This window comes from Capsicum annuum, chromosome 12, assembly GCF_002878395.1.
Source record: "Capsicum annuum cultivar UCD-10X-F1 chromosome 12, UCD10Xv1.1, whole genome shotgun sequence".
NCBI classification, from domain to species: Eukaryota; Viridiplantae; Streptophyta; class Magnoliopsida; order Solanales; family Solanaceae; genus Capsicum; species Capsicum annuum.
The window spans coordinates 112,616,878-112,631,513 of record NC_061122.1 but is presented as its reverse complement, the minus strand read 5'-3'; positions in this window follow the sequence as shown (position 1 = coordinate 112,631,513).

Genomic DNA, 14,636 nt, shown 5'->3' with positions numbered 1-14,636 from the left:
TTCTTGGATGGGCTACTACCGATTTTGGGACTACTGGTGCTAATGATTTGAGGTGGATTTGAGCACCTTAGTGTTGCTATTCGGGTTTATTTAGCTTTGTTTTGAGAACTTCTTTTGTCCTTAATGAGTGAATATTGGCATAATTGAGCATATAAGTGTTAAATTACTTTATTTTAGTGTTTAAGGTTTTTTTCAAACAAGTTTGTAATTAATTATTTCTGTTAGAGTGAAAATCAGAAAACTAATGTTACTAGCTCGAGCTATGTGTTATTCTAGTTGATCTTGATGAATTCTAGTGTGTGTAATGAGTTCATAATGGTATGATTATGTAATCATGGGTGTAAAACCTTGTTTATAGTCCTTAATAATCAATTGAAACAATCCAAGAGTCAAAACAAAGTTATATATCAAAAGGAAAAAACTAGTATTATTAGCTTAAGTTTCTAGGTCATCGTCTTGGATGTTGTGTTGTGTTGTAATCTAATCCATAGTGTTTGATGATATATGGATGATACACGAGATGTAAATCAATTTTAAATAACATCACAAGGCTTCGAATAGATGGAAAAAAGCACGGGATAAGACGACGTAAAAATAGATGATTTGCGGTCACTAGCATGTTTTAGAGCATATCCATAGCTATGGGGTGAGTTACATATCTTAGGGGATTTATAAGGGGCCAAAACAGTGTTTATATTCTATGGGGGAGTTTCACACACCCTAGGTACCACAATAGAGGGAGCGACGCAGACCCTAGCTCAAAATCAGCAGATTTGACCTCCTATAAATAAGACACTTGAACATAATGTTAAACACCTTGGACGACTTTGAAACTTTGAGGGAGGATGTATAGAACTTAAAATAGGGTTTTTATTACTTTACGTTAGTTTTTTTATGGATTTTAACATGTATTCTATCTTTGCGATTACTGTTATGTGCATGAGTGGCTAAAAGCCCTTTTCCAGGGTTAAGGCCAAAAACATGATTACTCTTGTTATTAATTGATTTAGATTTGATTATTTTTCATATTTTATTATTTTATTATCCTTTTTATTACTATTTATAGGATTCATGACCCTTAGAATACATCCATTGTCATCTTATGATCCTGGAAGGAGGAACAAGAGGATAGAACATAGGGTAACTAAAGTAGACTTATAATATTCTACAGAATGAAGTTATCATTTGAAATTAGGATAGGAATATACTTAAGTGATCTATTCGGTTCATTATGGTATGAAATATGAATTCATTTAACTTAGTTCTAACATCCTCACTCAATGATGTAGTTGTAGGTCTAAGTTAGATAGGTGATTAGAGGCTCGAAAAACCATAGTCGTAATATCAACCCCGTGAATAAACAACCAAGATGAGTAACATAACAAATGAAGTTTTATAGCTTATTATGATTGCTCATAGAGCCTCAACCCTAGGTTTCTTTCATTGATTGTCCAAGAATCTTTAATTTACCGTATTGATTACGTTACTTCTAGTTATAATTTGCAGATTCTCGTAGCTATGTTTGCACTAATTTAATATAAATAGTAAACTAGAATTGAATAGTTGTGTAAGGGATCTATATTTGGCTTTATTTAATGCCATTTTATTACTTGGTGAGGCCACGTACACTTGTGTGTGCACAACAAGTTTTTGGCACCATTGTTGGGGACTTGTAATTTGGAAACTACTTTAGTTTTAATTTTACTTTTTGGATTTCTTTGGTTCTTTTCACTTGGAATTGGTTCTGACTTTGTAGGCGCAGGTTAATAGACTAGTAAGCTGGCAAGGAATTGGGAGTTGGTTGAACCCAGCCCTGAGCCCAAGCAATGCTTACACTAAAGGAGAAGAGAAGTTGTCCATTTATACCAGATCTCACAAATTAATAAAGAACAAGATATTCCTTCTCTCATGGGTGAGGATCTACTAACCCTCAGGACAATTTGTGAAGTGGAAATTCTGCTTGCGACAAATTTGACCTCCCATATTCAAAAATCAACTATTAGAGGTAGATTCGAGCTGAAGTAGAACATGGTACAACTCTTTCATAGCAGTGGAAAATTCACCGGGCTATCATATTAAGATCCATAAGTCTACTTATAGAACATTTTGGAGATCAAAGATGCATTCATCCCTATGGGTGTATCAACTGATTATATGAGGCTGACACTCTTTCTCTTTTCACTGTTGGGGGAAGCAAGGAAGTGGTTGAATGCTGAGCTGGCAGATTCCAACACAACTTAGGTTTACTTAGCTTAAAAGTTCCCCATCTACTACTTTCCATCTGGCAAGACTGTGAGACTTCACAATGAGATTTTGAGCTCTAAATATAGGCTACATGAGAACCTTTATCATACTTGAGGGAGATTCAAGTCTCTTCTATGGGACTGTCCACATCATCAGCAGTCCAATGATTTATTAGCTCACAACTTTGTTGAATCCATTCACCATAACAGGAAACTTTTTCTATATTTAGGTTTAGGTGGTCAGGCTCAGGAAAAACCATATGATGAGCTATATATTCTTTTAAGCCATATTGCACAAGAAAATCCAGATTGGCATGGTGTTGCCTCAAGAGGCTTAGTGAAAAAGGTCGCGTGCATAATTGAAATGGGTAGTATTATAGCCTTAGCCACCCAACTATCAGCTCTACAGAGCCAAATGATGACATAATTTAGCAAGTTAAGTATGCAGTAATCTCAAGCTCAGGTAAATACAGTACAACAGACTCTTACAGAGTGTGAGGTTTGTGGGAATAGTGGCCACTCTGCAGATTTATGTGGTGCAAGTATCGAGTCTATCACTTTTGTAGGTAATGCTCAAAGGCCAAATTATGGTAATGTCTACAACCAAAAGTGACAGACTCAGGCACCAAATTATTTGTGGAACAATAGTTAGCAAATTTAGCATCAAAAAAACACACAGACCAGTAACATAGAGGACATGCTAAAGAAGATCATGGAAACTCAAGAAAAAAATGGCGATTAAACTCAAAAATCAACAAGTACTTCAGAAATTATTGGAGTATCAGTTAAGGAAAATGCATCAAGCATAAAATACCAAACCTCAAGGAGGTTTTCCAAGTGATACTGAAACTCCCAAACAAGTAATGGCAATAACTTTAAGGGGTGTTAAAGAATTGATTGACATACCTCCAAAGACAAATAAGGAGGTAGATTCAGAGTTGATTCCTCAACCGATTACACACAAAGTTGTTGATTATTTAGGGAATTCTGAGTACCCAAAAACAAAAGTTGTGAAAAAGGTTAAGGTGTATCCACCACCTCCATTTCCATAGAGGCTAAACAAAGCATAGGAGGGTGCATATTCTAAGAAGTTCATTAAGATGTTCAGAGATCTTCACATTAACCTTTCTCTTTTAGAGGTTTTACAAGAAATTCTCAAGTACGCTAAGTACTTGAAAGATGCGGTGACTAATAACATTAAGCTACAGGATATTAAGACAGCAACACTCACTAAAGAGTGTAACTCTGTGGTAATACTAAAGATGCTCAAAAATCTTTAGGACCTTGGAAAGTTCACTCTCCCCATTAAGATTGGAAGCAGTGAGGTGGTCCACTTACTGACTGACTTAGAGATAGGTATCAATTTGATAACCCTATCATTGTTCAACATCTTGGGTTTAGGAAAGTTGAAATCATGCTCTATGCTACTCCTAATGCCAGATCATACTATAGTCCATCCTGAAGGAATCATTGAGGACATTCTTATCAAGGTTAGTAAGTTTATTATCCCTGTTGATTTTATTATTTTGGATTAAAAGGAAGATAATAAGGTATTGATTATCTTGGATATTCATTCTTGGCGATGGAAGGATCATTGATAGATGTGAGAGAAGGCATGCTCAAAATGATGTTAGATAATGAAGAGGTGGTCTTCAAGGTATACCAACAACTTAATAAACTATCCCATTACAAGAATTTATGCATGATTACAGTGATGTAAGTGTATAAGTCTGGGGTGGTAGAGCCTAATCCACCAAAGACCTCTTTGAACTTTCTCATTAAGATACCTAAGCCACCAATACCTAAGCCCAAAGTGATGCCGATGGATGATCTAGAAAATTCTATTGTTGAGAATGCTGTGGACCTTGAGAGTTCACACTCAAGAGGTCATAAACGAATAAGAAGATGGCCTCCAAGTAGGAGGAAAAGGATAAAGAAAAATGGTTAAGTGTGATGATTAGGTCATTCTGCAACACTAAATAAGGCACTACATGAAAGGAACCCAAGTTAAGGTAGGTTTTATTTTTAGTATTCTAAGTTTTTACTTCACGTAGTTTTCTTTTTGTGTTGAATCATAGGTTAATGGGAAGTCTAAGTACCAAAAACCTAAGCTAAAGAGCATGGATAAGACTAGTGTGGGGTCCCCGAACCCTTTTGGTGTAAGAAAATGCTACAAATTTGGCCTATAGGCCTCAGGGAGTATTACTATCTCCACTCTTAAGTATACTTTGGGGACAAAGTAGAATTTTAAGTGTACGGTGGGAAAATTTCCATTAATTCAGGTGAAGAGATGTTGTAGGGTCTTGAGTCTTAGTTGTTTTTCTAGGTTTTGGGTAAATTTGAAAAAAATACAAAAAGATTTTCACTTTTTAGTTTTTAGTTTATTTGGGTTAGTCTAGTAGATGCACCCTTCACCCACCCCGTGGTTATTCTTTTTGGTTCTTTTCCATGGGGAAGCCCCTTGAACCCAGTATCCTTTTTCTTTTTAGGATTAAATTTTAAAATATTTTGTTTTAGGTAAGTGAGATATTCTTGTTGGTGTTATGTATTAGTACATGATGCAAGTGGGTTTGTATGTAAAGAGCATGTGGATTGTGTGAATTACTACTTTTTAGACTCTTGGGCTTATGATTATGACTCTTGTACATTGTTGGCTTAATGTTGAATTCATGCAATCATTTGGTTAAGAGTCTATGATGATCCTACTTTAGTTGAGCATGTTCCATGTGTGTGTGAGTTGCTTTATATTTCTTTTTGCATGTGATGTCTAGAACTTGCCTGTTGTGTGTGCAAAGTAAAATAAAGAGTGTGGTTTTAGGAGATGATATATGCATTTCTTTTGTAGCCATGTGTCATACCCTCTTTTATATACCCTTGTGCATAATCTTAGTTAGCCCTATTGAGCCTTTAGCTTGTTTTCTTTGGTAGCCTCATATGTAACCTGTATCCCTTCTTTGATTGACCTTAATTTATTCCAAAGCTCCTAAGAGCTTTAGTGTAATATTAATTGAGTTAAGGAGTTTGAAAAAATAAGAGGAAAAAAGTTAAAAGTGAATCCCCAAATTAATAGTTATTGGTGCGTACAATTGATGTGTTGTGGTTAGGAGTGAGAAATTTGAGCTGAAAATAAATCATGAATTAATAAATAATACTTCCTTCCATATTGTTTTTATGTGAGATTAATGAAATGGGGAAAAATAAAAAATATGTGTGAAGGTATATGAGGTGGGAGGTTGGTTGTTAGAGGTGAATTGAATGAAAAGTGTGATGTATTAAAGCACTTAGGGAAGATAGTTACTATTCTTGGCAAAACCAGTTCCTACCCATCCCTTAGCCTACATTACAACACTTAAAGATCATTTGATCTTGAGACTTAACATTCTAATATTAGTAGAGTACTACACTTAAGGAAAGCCTATGGTTCATCTTGTGTAACCTGTGAATTTGTTGAGAGAGTAAAGGTAATTTGATCCTTTTATCCATTCTGTGATAAATTGCATCTATGTGAGTAAGTATGGGTAACTCTTTTGTTTTTAGGGCACATGTTTAATGATATTTCGTGATCTGTATAATGTCTTTGATTAAGAAATATGTATGAGGTTTCCAACTTAGTGAGTCAATTCTTGAGGCTAGGATGTTTTGGAGTAGAATTCTTGATCTTTCAGTTTTATGTATAACATAGTTAATGTAAGACTTGCATTCTGTGTAGTCACTGTAGTGCTATCTTGAGTGTCTTGTCTATAGTATAAGTGTGGATTCTCCTCTGATTCTAATTCTTAGATTAAAGATCTATTCAAGGACGAACAATGCTTTAAGTGTGGGGTTGTGATCTGAGGTGGATTTATGCACCTCAGTTTTGTTATCCGGGATTATTTAGCTTAGTTTTGAAGACTTCTTGTGTGCTTAATGAGTGAATATTACATAATTCAGAATATAAGTGTTAAAGTACTTGATTACAATGTTTAAAGTGTTTTTCAAATAAGGTTGTAATTAATTTGGTCACTTAGAGTGAAAACAAGAAAACTAGTGTTACTAGCTCGAGCTATGTGTTGTTCTAGTTGATCTAGATGAATTCCAGTGTGTGTAATAAGTTCCTAATGGTATGATTGTGTAATTATGTAAGGAAAAACTTTAGAGTGCTTAAGAATCAATTTAATCAAGCCAAGAGTCAAAACAAAGTTAAAGATAAAAAGGAAAAAACTAGCATTCTTAGCTTAAATTTCTAGGTCACCGTCCTGAATGTTGTGTTGTTTTTAGATCAAATCCATGGTCTTTAATTAGGTCAAAATCACCAAATTTGACCTCCAGTAAATAGGACACTTGAACATAATTGTAAACACCTTAGACGGCTTTGAAACTTTGAGGGAGGATGGACAACACTACAACTAGGTTTTTTCTTCTTTTAATTTAGTTTGTTTATGAATTTTAACATATATTCTATCATTGCAATTACGGTTATGTCCATGAGCGGCTAAAAGACATTTTCCAGAGTTAAGGCCAAGAACATGATTACTCTTGTTATGAGTTGATTTGGTTTTGATTATTTATCATATTTAGTTTTTTGCTTATCCTTGTTATTACTATTTTGAGCATTCGCGACCCTTATAATACATCCATTGTCATCTTGTGAGCCCGGAAGGAGGAACAAGAGGATAGAACATGGGGTAACTAAAGTAGTATTATAATCTTCTATAGAATGAAGTTATGATTGCACTTAGGATAGGAATATACCTATGTGACCTATTTGGTTTATTACAGGATGAAATATGATAGCATTTAACTTAGTTCTCACATCCCCGCTAAACGATGTAGTTGTGGGTCTAAGTTAGATAGGTGATTAGAGGCTCGAAAGACCATAGTCGTAATATTAATCCCATGAATCAACAACTAGGATAAGTAACATAACAAATGTTGTTTAATAGTAGAGTATGATTGTTCGTAGAGCCTTAACCCTGGGTTTCTCCCATTTATTGTCCAAGAAGGTTTAATTTACCACATTGTTTACTTTACTTCTAGTTATATCTCTCAAATTCTCGTCGTTACATTTGTATTATCTTAATCTCAATAGTGAACTAGAATTGGATTTTTGTCAATTAAAGTTTCTGAGGGATCGATATTCGGCTTTATTTATGGCCACTGTATTACTTGGTGAGACCACGTACACTTGCTTGTACGCTTGGGTGCAACAGCTGGTGGAACCACCACCTAGGCATCGCTGCCATAGGTTGTGCCCCTAAATTAACACTAGCCGGTGTTGCTGCCTGAGCTCCTTCAATCTGTGGTCCACCCACTAACCACAATAACTATACCAATGTATCCAAGGAACCAAAGAATATATAAAATTAGGTAGAGCCTGGGATGCCCTTGGCCTAGCTACTGATGTGGAGGAATACCTTGAGCTCTCTCAGTCTTAGACGCTATAAAAATATCTGGAGATGGATCCATAGCCTGATCTAAAACTGGGGATGTTGCTCTATCCTTCCCCTGCCCTCTAAGTCGATCTCGACCCCTGGCCAGAACTCTAGTAGTGGGCTTAGGATCCTAATCCCCAGTTTCAAAACCTCACATCATAGCCATATATGTAAAGACTAAACCAATACAAATTAAGAACCAACTCAGACTACACGCAGAGAAAGGGATCAAGAAAATGATATTTTTCTGTAAAAATGCTCCATAACCTCCCTAATATAGGATACAGATGTCTCTGTACCGATCCGCGGGACTCTACTAAACATCGTCTCCAGTTCTAATAGTACCAGTGAAACCTAGGCTCTAATACTAAGCTATCACGACCCTATTTTGCAAGTTATGATAGTGCCTATCTTATCCTACCAGTAGGCTAACCAAGACATAGCCCAGAATAATAAGTAACTAGCTATCAGGCAGAAACCAAAAAAGATCATATATAATGATAACAGTAGTAATAATAAGTGAAAACTAGAAAGGAAACATATATAATATATCAAAAAAGAGAGAAGGAAAAAGGAGCAAATATATAAAAAAAATCCCTCCCAAGACCTAGTAAGGCCAGTACTAGAGCCACTACTAAAACATACCCTAAGTACTAGATAGAATCTATAATATACACAACCTATACGAGAAACCTCAAGTATAATAGACTAAACTGGAATAGATAGAGAAAGATCGTCCTCAGACGATAGTAAGCTTACCCTGCTCTAAATCAATACTAAAATTTATAGACCATGTTAAGTTCGACTGCTAGTACTCGGATCTGCATCAAGAAAATGATGTAGAAGTGTAGTATGAGTACCAAAGCAATGGTTACTCGGCAGGCATGAACGGTCGACTGATCTCAATATAGAAAAAGTATGACTAAAATGGGAGAGTGTAATATAAGTCAATGGTAAACTTGGATAGAAAGGTAAAAAACCATCGGGCTATGAAAATATGATAAAATAAATAAGTATAAGTGATACAGAAAGTTAAATAATGCAGTAATAAAAAGCATATCAAACATAACCTAACTGGGGCCCCATAAACCCGCTAGGCACACTGAAGAAGACAATTAAACCAATCGTGCCCTTATAAGTCGGTAGGACAATCAAGAAGTAATTTGAAGAAAATAAACATAAATAATCTATAACTAAACGAATCCAAATAAATCATTGTAGTCATCCAAATATGCAGATTAAACCAGCACCAATGGATAGTAATGAGAGGCTAGATGTCGAGCTCAAATAGGTAGTGGTGGATAATAACAAAAGGCCATATGCCGGATTCAAATTAGAAATAGTGGGTAATAACGAGAGGGCCACATGTAAGATATACAAAAAAACTCATAACCAGATATTGGACTCAATTCGAAACTCAAAGGAACCACAACTCCCAGAACAACAACAGTAATCAATACTAGAACTAACAAATCATCATAACCAGATGTCGGACTCAAACTGGAACTCATAGTAACCATACCCAATTGTAAAATTAAAATCCAAACCATAACATATCCAATGAAAAAGTAGTACAAAATTCATAATTAATGACAGAAATAAAGTATATGTTAAACTTAAACCCAAAATTAAAATATATTTAAATAACCATTTGCATATCTTGATAAAAAAGGTATGAATCCAAGGTTCCGTAACTTAATATCACTTCCTAAAGTGATAGATACTTTGTTATACTAAAATATGAGATATCAAAATTTACAAGAACGGGGTCCTAACCGGATAAATAAGGCATGACATATGTATTAAATTGTACGTAAACTATAAGTACTTGTCAAAATCTAGAAAAATAGTATACAATCACCATAAATAATCTTAATCTAAAGGTAGGGTAAGCCTAGCCTACCTGGAAGCCAAAGCTAAAATGTCTCTCTATGAAACCTCTAGACATTGTCCCGCTAGAACTTGAGTTTAATAAATATAGCAGTAAATTAAAATTTACTTTGTAATTGAATCAAGTATGAATGAAAATTCATTAATAGCAATTTTTTAAGAAAGGTCATAGGAACGGAACGTTAACACTTTAATATTGAATAAATTTTTGTGCATTTTATAAGAAAGTCTATCATTCTTAAAAGATGTGTTTGAATGGATTTATAATTATATAAGAAAGTTTATTTTTCTTAACACATATGATTGTTATGACTTTACATTATATTACTAACATAATGACACCACATAATTCAGTGTCCTTGTGCATAGATTCCACGTGTAGATGGGGTGGCAACACCAACCATTGTTCTCCGTTATAGTCATACTCGGGTATTGTATAGTATTGAAACATAGGGGGTGCACCACCAAATAAGGGACCAGGTCCCTCATATTCAGATATAGGCAATAAATTAGTAAAGCAGTAAGGAAATAAAACATTGCAGGAAAGTAAGGAGCATAATGATTTAACATAGAAACCTCCTTCCTCAAGGGAGGAAAAACTATGGCTTTCCCTCACAAGCACTAAAGAATCCACTATAACCAAAATCATGATACAGACTACATTGGAACATAACTCTGAGATCCACTAATTTGTAACAACTCTATTACAAACTCTCCTTGACCACTCCGTCAAGATCTCTTCTAAATATTGATTAACTCTGACCAATATCAACTCAAGTAACTCTACCTAAGCACTCTACAGACATAAATAAAATCATTACTCTTATAAGATGAGTAATTCGATTACAGACCAATACTTGACTCAAGAACAATTACTCTCTCAGTGGAACAGAAACTTAAAACATGAGCAATATTGTGTTTTATCCATTTTCTTCTTAAATAACCAAATTGAAAAAACTATTGAATTGAGAAACATTATTTTCTAATTATAAAAGGATAATGATTAAGGTAGAATATCCATTGGCCCACGTGTCCTGATTGGTACCCAGCTCATTTGCGCAATTTATTACACTAACATGCAAACCTTTGCAGAAATGTCATAGCTATATCTTTTCATAAAGTCCTAAGGACCTAGTCCTTTATTGTAAGTTGATCATTATCAAAACAAGATATAGAAATTTTCCCCTTTTTTAATGATGACAAACCATAGATTTTGGAGTATAAAACTTTACTTAGATCATTCAATCAGTGTGATCACCACTACTATCAGTTAATGTTCCCTTATCACTATGCACCATGCTTCCCCCTATTAATATACCAACATCATTTTCTACTTCCCCTGTCACTCTACTAACATGCTTCTCCTTTTCAATAATATGTAATTCAACACATCATTCAACATATATGCCTACCTACCAAATAAATTTAGTATTCCCCCTTTTGAAATCATTGAAAAGTAAGAAAAGTAAACCAAGAGTAAAATAAGAACAATCCAGTTAACTCATAGCCACTTTCATAAGTACCCATTGTATTTGATGAGGTAGTTAGGGTACTTCCATAACTCATAGTAGTCATCATCAGTTTGTCTTCAGAAAAGACCGATATGAAGTAAAATTCCCTAACTACCTCATCAAATATAATGGGAATGGTCATTTTCATAAGATAGAGCCATCTTTGATGTTTAACAAGTTCAATTAATTCCATCAAGCCTGATTTTTTTAATACACTTGAGTCAAAAACTCTCCTAGTCAGTACTTTTTGATTTCTCAAGAACCTGTTTCTAACTTCCTTAGGCACAAGCTTTTTTTTTTTCCTCCTATTTTCTTCTGTTAAAAGCACTGATAGATTTTGTTTTAATAATTTCCTTGTTGGGACTAGGGTCCTCTGAAGTCTTGCTTCATAGTAGGACTTCTAGATTTCACACCAAAACTTTTTGTTTTCATACTGACATATTGTGTCTTGGGACCAAACAGACTCTCTTTTGGGTTCTTTAATAGAAAAATGTGATTTTCAATAACCCAATCATCACTTATCATTACACTACCAAAAGGATTATGTGTTTTCAGGGATAAATTTTCATCAATGAGTTGAGTGAAGAAGGATTCTATCTTTGAAGAGATAGGATGAATTACCTTGGTTAAATCTTTGAAGGAAGGGAGATTTTCAGACAACACAACTTTGGGAAGGATATCAACCTTAATTTGATATCTAATTTAGAAGAAGGATAATAAAAGGCTCTATTTTTAGGAATTTCATTTATTTGATGTTAATTCAAAGAGGTAGTTGTGAAGACTAGCTCAGTCAATATTGTTTTGATAAGGATATGAAAGATGAGTGGGCTTAGAGCCTTGAAGAAGGTTTGAGAGATGATTTTTATCTACACTAAATTTTGAGGACATGACTATTTTAATAAAGTAGTTTTCTGAAAGGATTGGAGAATTTTTTAGGGGAATTCTAAGTCCTTTGTGGGGTTTTAGAATAATGAATTGTCTGACATTTGAACACCTGTCCCCTCCCCTCCCCCCTCCCTTTAAAAAAAAAGACTATGGGACTTAGGCTATTTAAGATTAGGTACTCCTTTAAAAGAAAATAGAACACAGATCATGAAAAGAAATTAGGGGAACTAATTTGCATAAGGATAAACTTTTGAAAGAATGAGATGAGATTGATTTCAATTTTAAGGTGACTCATCTTTCTTTTTAGTATAATACAATTTTATGACACATATATAGAAGATGTGACTTATTCTAATAGAACAAAAAAATGCACATTCACGATACTAACCTAAGAGATGGGACCATGTTCCTCTCTTTCTTGAGTGAATCCTTAAATTTGTATTTGTCTTAATTGTTCTCTTTTAGTCCCATAAATATATACCTGTAAAGGTATGGTACTGAGTTAGACCAATAGGTACATATTTTATCAAGGATACCTGTCTCCTGATCATAGCCAATTTTATGGAGAAAAACTGATTCATCTAGTAAGTCAGGTTATTTTAATCAACCCCAGCCTCAACCTATTCTTCACAAATTGTTCCTTCTGAAGAGCCTTAGTAAATATGTCTGCTATCTGATCCTCAATCTTGAAAAACTTCATGCAAATAGATCCATTTTCAACATTGTCTCTAAGAAAATAATGTCTTACATCAATATGCTTGGTCCTTTTATGTTGCGCTGGATTATTATTCATGTTAAGAGCACTTATATTGTCACACATTAGAGGTATAGTATATGAGACAGTCCCAAAATTCTTTAGTTCCTGTTTAATCCATAACAATTGAGCACAAAAAAAAGTTGTAGCCATATACGCAACTTCAACATTAGATTAAGAAATTCTACTTCTTAGAATCCCGAGAGATTAAAGAAGAACAAAGATAATGATCCATTGCTGAGGTGGTTTTTCTATCCACCAAATCTCTAGTGTAATGAACATTTGCATATCCTATTAGATCAAAACTATCTTCAGATGGATAGTACAGGACCAGGTCCCCTATCCCTTTCAGATACTTGAGAATTCTTTTTGTAACTTTCAAATGAAACTTCTTTGGGCAAGCCTAAAATCTGGATCACATTGCCACACTGAATACAATATCTAGCCTACTTGTACTGAGATATAGTAAGGATCCAATAATCCCTCTATACATGGTTTAATTAACTGATGGAAAAGGTTTATCATTATCTATCTTTGAACTAGTTCTAATTGGAGTTTAAATTGGCTTGGCATCTTCCATGTTGTATTTCTTCAGTATCTCCTTGATATGCTTATATTGATAAATCATTGTCCCTTAAGAAGTTTGCTTGAACTATAGTCCTAGAAGAAACTTAATTCACCCATTATGCTTATTTTAAATTCACTCCCCATTAGCTTTACAAACTCTTCACATAGTGATTTAGAAGTATCTCTAAAGATTATATCATCAACATATATCTGAACAATTAGAAAGTTGCTACCTTTGGGCCTTAAAAAAGAGTATTGTCAATTTTCCCTCTTTTAAAGCCATTTTCCAGAAGAAACTTTGAGAGTCTCTCATACCAAGCCCTTGGTTCTTTCTTCAAACCATAAAAAGCTTTATCTAATGTAAGCACATGATGTGGAAAATCTGCATCTTTAAAAAATAGAGGTTTCTTAACATAGACTTCTTTCTTCAAGCTTCCATTCAGAAAAGAACTTTTAACATCCACTTGGAAGAGTTTGAACCCTATGCATGCAGCAAATGTAATAAGAATTTTGATAGCCTTTATCCTTGCTACAGGGGAATATGTCTCATCATAATCAATTCCTTCTTCCTCGATATAAACTTGGACAACTAGTATTGCTTTATTTTTATTAATAAATCCATGCTCATCCTACTAGTTTTTGTACACCCATTTGATTTTAATAATTATTTTGTCAATAGGTCTAAGGACCAGGTGCCAGTCTTCATTCTAATTATTAAAGATCTTTCAACATTACATTGATCCAGTCAGCATCTTTCAAAGCCGTTTTCATATTTTTAGGCCCAATTTGAGACAAGAATGCTGAGAATGCCATGAAATTTTAGGCTTGATCTCTCATTTAGACTCCAAATTCCAAAGGTGTAGTCATATTCTCAAGTGGGTGAAAAGATTATTGACTCTAGTTTGATCTTCTGAGATGAGTTCCATTGGGACCAAGTACCTAAGGTGTTTGACTAAACCCTGCTTGATGTTCTTCAATAGGATTAGGGGTTTGTAACTAAGATCCTAGAACACTATCATCTTCAACCATTCCCAACTGCATCATTTGGTCCTTAACCTTCATATTCAGCAATATCATTCCTTTGAAGGAATGAGGTCTTTAGTATCAGAATCTTCATCATCACCTAAATTCACTACTATTCCAAAATCATCAAAGACCACATGTATATTTTCTTCCACACACAGAGTTTCTTAATTGAAAACTCTATATGCTTTGCTTATGGGGGAATAGCCCAAGAATGTTGCTTCATCACTTTTGTAGTCAAACTTTCCTAGTTAATTTTGTGATTATTTAGCACAAACCACTTACACCCAAAAGGTCTGGGGTAATCAAGCTTAGATTTTCTATTGAACTAAAGCTCATATGGGGTATTGTT